Source organism: Nycticebus coucang, chromosome X, assembly GCF_027406575.1.
Source record: "Nycticebus coucang isolate mNycCou1 chromosome X, mNycCou1.pri, whole genome shotgun sequence".
Classification (NCBI taxonomy): Eukaryota; Metazoa; Chordata; class Mammalia; order Primates; family Lorisidae; genus Nycticebus; species Nycticebus coucang.
The window spans coordinates 93,405,616-93,412,204 of record NC_069804.1 but is presented as its reverse complement, the minus strand read 5'-3'; positions in this window follow the sequence as shown (position 1 = coordinate 93,412,204).

The window sequence follows — 6,589 nt, the reverse complement described above, 5'->3', positions numbered from 1 at the left end:
TTAAGAAGAAAGTTTTGAAAAGTATTACTAGTTTCCATTTAATGGTGTAGCATGGATATGCTTGTTATGAATTTTAACGTGGATCAATTTGAGTGTTTTTAAATGATGGATGATGTACAATATTTGTTTGTTATAGTTCAAAACTGTGTAAACCTCCGGAGTTAGAGGTTTTTGTTTTGTTTTGTTTTTCAAATGGAAGGTCTTTAGATGGCTTGACAATTGGGGCAAGCCCTTATGTTTGCTGAGCAAGTTCAATAGGTAATTTAAACTGATGTGCTAATGGTTTGGCGTTTTGATAATGAGAAGCATGGGAGGCTGAAGCCTGTTGCATTAACATAGTAAATATATTTTGTGTGAGAAACTGGTGTACCTACTTGGTTATTACTTAGGATGAATTTTTTGGCAGTTTGGCAGTTTTTATTACTTTTCTCAAAGGATAAACACTGGACTTAGTTACAAAAAACATTTTCTGAGATGAATTAAAAATTATTACTGATAGCATACATTAAGACAGGCTAATATTTTATAATATCAGAACACTATATATATAATTTATAGAAAACTAATTACTATTTTATATATACTATTTTATATAGTTTTAACAGATCAAATAAGCCTAAAATATATTTTTTAGACTTTCAGTGGTTTAATATTTTAAAAAGACCAAATTTAGATCTTTAATTTTGGAAGGTTTGTTAAATATTAAAGATTTAAGACATTTGTTTAAATAGAATCACAGGCCAAAAGATTTTAAAGGCAATATATAGTTAACTGGATCACATGCAAATTCTTTCATAAATTTCCTTTTATGAGTTCTGTTCAACCTGCACAGACAGTTTACAAACATCTTAAACCTTCTGTATTGTCCTGTATTTCACTTTCTAAATGACTATGATTTACTGTTCTTGTAAATAACCAGTCATTCTGTTTCAGGACCAAATTTATTACACAAGATTCTTTCTTACACAATGCTATTTTCCATTCTGTTTATTCTTTCTTACTCTTAAAAAAACACTTTTCACAAAACAGGATCATGGTCTCTTATAAAGTTAATTAGTTATTTGGCCAAATCGATACTTAGAGGATTTAAAAGACAAAAATTATACTTTTTGATTAAAAACTCAGTTTTCTAAGTAATTTAAATAGCTTAAGCTTTACATTTTATGAATGACTCATTTTATGAAACATAATGTGACTTTAAGGTTTTAAGTTAGTTACTGAAAAGTGTTTTGTTTTGTTTTATTTATTTTTATTAAATCATAGCTGTGTACATTTGTATGATCATGGGGCACCATACACTTGATTCATAGATCGTTTGACACATTTTCATCACACTAGTTAACATAGCTTTTGTAGCATTTTCTTAGTTATTTTGCTAAGACCTTTACATTCCACATTTACTAGGATTCACATATACCCTTGTAAGATGCACCGCAGGTGTAATCCCATTAATCCCCCTCCTTCCCCCTCCCTCCCTCCTCCCTCCCCTACCTTTCCCCTTTCTCCCTATTCTTAGGTTGTAACTGGGTTATAGCTTTCATGTGAAGGTCCTACATTAGTTTCATAATAAGGGTGAGAACATTGGGTACTTTTTCTTCCATTCTTGAGATACTTTACTAAGAAGAATATGTTCCAGCTCCATCCATGTAAACATGAAAGAGGTAAAGTCTCCATCTTCTCTAAGGCTGCATAATATTCCATGGTGTACATATACCACAATTTATTAATCCATTCGTGGATCAATGGGAAAAGTGTTTTGAAACTACAATATAGGCACCATTTCTGACATCTTCTTGTCTTTCTAAGTCTTACATGGCCACATGCATTAAAGATGGCTGCAAAAGATAGGACCTCATAATACTTCTGCCAGGGGGCAGAAGTAGAGAAGGGAAGGGGCCATGTGGACTAGACTGTGCCTTGTAGCTGCTGTCCTAGGTAAGGAGAACACGTCCCTAGGCCTCACCACAGCCATCTACCTAACTGACCTCAGAATTCAGAGGCTCAAAATCAAGAACATGAGTTAACAGTCAAATTTAGTAAAATTTAGAAATGTTAAAGAAGTGGCAGTTTTATAAGCTTTAAACATCTTAACATTAACAACAGGTTTAAGACTAATTTCATTTATCAAACAATACCAAAGTCACTTGAACAAAAAGGAATATGAGTTCTTTTTTGTTTTTCTGATAAAATACTTAATGTAAGCTCTTACTTTTTCTTTTTCTTCCTTTCTTCTTAAGCCAATTAATTAGAGCACTTTGAATATTTTGATAGTGAAATATCACACGTACATGACATACAGACAAGCAAACGGATAGACATACAGACTTTATATTTACCAGTTTTAATATATATATTTATTGAGACTATTAATTTTAATTATCTATTTACCTTAGCGATTTATCTAGGTTCTAGTTATTATTTTAAGTTATTTTTGTTAACCATTTTTACATCCTGTAAATTTTGTTAATCATTTTTACATCCTGTAAATTTTGTTAACCATTTTTACATCCTGTAAATTAGATATATAAATATAATTTTAATTACTGATTTTAGACTCATAAATTCTACTAAGAAAAAACAAACCTAAGGGGCTGCACCTGTGGCCCAGAGAGTAGGGCACCGGCCCCATATATCGAGGATGGCGGGTTCAAACCCGGCCCCGGGCAAACTGCAACAAAAAATAGCCAGGCACTGTGGCAGGTGCCTGTAGTCCCAGCTACTTGGGAGGCTGAGACAAGAGAATCACTTAAGCCCAAAAGTTGGAGGTTGCTGTGAGCTGTAATGCCAGGGCACTCTACCGAGGGTGACATAGTAAGACTCTGTCTCACAACAAACAAACAAATAAACAAGAAAACCAAAGTATTTTAACCAGACTTGTTATTTTAAGTAATTTAATATCATTGTAATAATTCAAGGATCCATTCAAATGCCATTTTTCTCTAGAGTCAAGATGATAGACATGACCTGGCCATGTTACAGTAAAATTTCATTGCTTTTTAGTTGTAGGTGGGTACACATATTGACACCAGTCAGACAGAATATGCCCCAATGGGCTGTTATTTTGGATTGAGGCCTGAAGTTTCATAATACACATCATATATAGAAACACTGAATTTCTTAAGAACAAAATCAGAACTGATGAAAACTAAAGTTTTCAGCACACAACCGAAATAAAGCAGTTTGGCCACAGTAATTAGAGATAACGGGTGTGTGAGAGCAGAATCCCAAGACTCCCAGGAGAAAAATCCCAGTGGCCCTGCTATGAGTGTTGGAAAACTACACCCCCAGGCTGTCTTTCTGGGTGACCACTAGTATTCCCAGTAGCATTTATATAGCACTAACCGGAGTAGTTTAGTGGTCACCTTTTAATGTGTCAAATAAATGAGACAATTGATAATTTAGGGGTTCCCAAAATAGGTCTAAGCCAATTAAAGTAACCTAATAATTGTTGTAAACTCTTGTGGGCAGGACACAGTTACAAGAGGGACTTATCTAACAACCATAGTCAGTGTAACCTAATTCTTTGTACCCACAATGAATGCCAAACAATAAAAAAATAAAGTTAATTGAGTTGGAGAATCGAACATTTTGAGGGCAAACAGTGGAGTAAATTAATTTGTATCTTAAATAGGAAATGAGGGATTTAGTTTGTATTTCTTCAGGGACAATTATTAATCCATGTTGAGAAATTTGTTTTTGAAAGTGTTTATAGGCATCATGAAGAACAATTTTTTGTTTTGTTGTTAGAACAATAAGGCTCCCAGTCAGGAGCTCAAGCTACCAATGAGCCTAATTCTTTGGATGTTGGCAGAGGAGAAAATTCCTTGTTTGTTTGACTGGGGGGAATGGATTCTTGCTCTACCAGGGGTGGTGAAGGGACAGGGTGATTTTGGCCTGCTGAGGTGGGGATACTGGTAACATTTCTTATATGGTATTTTCTAATTTTGAACTTTCTTCCTTTGTGTCAGAAATGTGCAAAGGCATGAGAGCAGCCCTAATTAGGATTTATGCCAAAAGGGTAGAAATACAAATTTTCGGACCTTTAGTGGCCTGTAGTTTAAGTACATAGCCAGTAAGTTCTCATAGATCTAAGTCTAAAGTTCCTTTCTCCGGGAACCAAGGGCAATGTAGCCATATAGCTTGAAAAAGTGAGACTAAAGCTATTTTTTTCTAGCCTGAAATCAGCAGCTTTTAGCAGTGGTTTGAGATATTGATGTGTAAACATTGCTTTTGTGAAAGTTTTTATTCCATGTTAAAAAATACCCTAAAGTTAATTCAATGAAAGGGAGATTACTGGTTCAGTGGGTATCTCCAGGCTTCTTAACCTAGCCAATGGACTCGCATTGTAGTTTCCCTGCAATCGCTGCTTCTTACACTAGGCCTTGAGGCCTGAGGTCTGATCAATCAGTCTGGTCATGTCGGGGTCACCAGAAGAGGGAGTCTTGGCATGAGGAATGAAGGGGCTTAACACAAAGTCTGTGTCGGGGGACTGAGGAACTCTGGGAGGAGTTCTCCTGAGTAAACCTAAGGTCTGCATTTATTATCACAAGCCAGGAAAAATTAATTAAAAATTACTTATCAGACATCACCGTTAAAAAGGGGGAAATATGGAAAGTGTCAGACAGAATGTTTCCAATTCATTTTGCAAAATCTCAGACTTCAAGCAAGACCACTGCCTCTAGAGTCAAGAGACCTTTGGAATCTACAGACTCTTTACCATAGCCTTTAGGCCTGGTATTCCACCCCTCACATATATATTCTCCCTTGGAGGCCAGTTTTCTGATGTCCTGCATGCACACAAGTCACATGCCATTCTCCTGATTCCCCAGATCTCTCAATCAGGAAGCAAGACTTATGGTAAAGATAAGGGCTCAGTTTCCTCTACAATTGTGCACATATAGAACGTCTCATTTTGAATGCATTTTTTTTGGGGGGGCAACAGAGTCTCACTCTGTCGCCCCAAATAGAGTGCCCTGGTGTCACATCTCACAGCAACCTCAAACCCTTGGGCTTGAGCAATCTGTTGCCTCAGCCACCAATGAGTAGCTGGGACTACAGCCACTTGCCACCTCCCCTGGTTAGTTTTCCTATTTTTAGTAGAGACAGGGTCTTGCTTTTTGCTCAGGCTGGTCTCAAACACCTGAGCTCGAGCAATCCAACCCACCTTCTCCTCCAAGAGTGCTAGGATTTCTGGTATGAACCACCATGCCCAGCCTGAGCATGTCATTTGGAATAGCCACATTTCAAAGGCACAGTGGTCACATGTGGCTAGTGGTTACCACATTGGACAGACAGTTATAGAAGGATCACTATATGGCTAAGAACCTCATTCTATAAAGTTTTTAGAGAAATATGAAACGTGAAGGATTTAGAGTCAATTGCAAATGGTTGGCAAACATTCATCACACACTTGTTGTGTGTCAGACACTGTGCTAGCCACACAGAGGAATAAATTAATCTCAATCTAGAAAAAGTGCATTGTTTTGCATAAAGCCTGTCCAGGTAGATTAGCCATTCCACCTGAGTACAAAGAAATTATAATAAGGAGTTGTGTGTGTGTGTGTGTGTGTGTGTGTGTGTAGAGACAGAGCCTCACTGTATTTCCCTTGGTAGAGTGAGCTCACAGCAACATCCAACTCCTGAGCCTAGGCGATTCTCTTGCCTCAGCCTCCAAAGTAGCTGGGACTACAGGTGCCCACCACAACACTCAGCTATATTTTTGTTGCAGTTTGGCTAGGCTTTTTATTTATTTATTTTGCAGTTTTTTTTTTTTTTTTTGGCTGGGCCTGGGTTTGAACCTGCCACCCTCAGCATACAGGGCTGGTGCCCCACCCACTGAGCCACAGGCACCACCCTATAATAAGGAGTTTTTAAAAAGAAAATTATGGGGGTGGTGCCTGTGGCTCAAAGGAGTAGGGAGCCAGCCCCATATGCCGGACATGGTGGGTTCAAACCCAGCCCCAGCCAAAAAAATAAAAACTGCAAAAAAAAAAAAAGAAAGAAAGAAAAGAAAAGAAAATTATGGATCGTTTAATTAGTTGTTTTTAACATTGGGATTTATATTATTGCATATGGTACTAAGCGTGTTAAGAGGATGTGTTTTGTAATAAATAAAAATCACAATGAATGCAGCAGAGGCCTCACCCAACTCTTGGCCCATGACTTTCAAGCTGTATCATATAAATCATCTGGATGGCTTGTTAAAACAGATTCCCAGGACCCACACCCATAGGGTCTTATTTTGTAGATTTAAGGTGATGCTGCCTGTCTATGAATCACACATAGAATAGCTCTGGTTTAGGCAACTGTTCTTTACATGGCCCCTCTGAGAAAGCATTTGAAAAACTACCACAAAAATGTGACTTGAGCCACATTTGACATGCTTTCTGAATTTTTCAAACTAATGAGCCTTAGGAACTACAAACTGATGTAGTTTGGAATATCAAAAATTTCTCAGCTATCCATAAGAAGTAGAGATTTCTAAGCACAGCTGGATTACACTTTTAAGTCATCAAACAAAAAGCCTACTGACAAGCACTTTCACAGGAATGCCACTGGAATAAACTGGTGTTTGTACTTGTCAAATTGC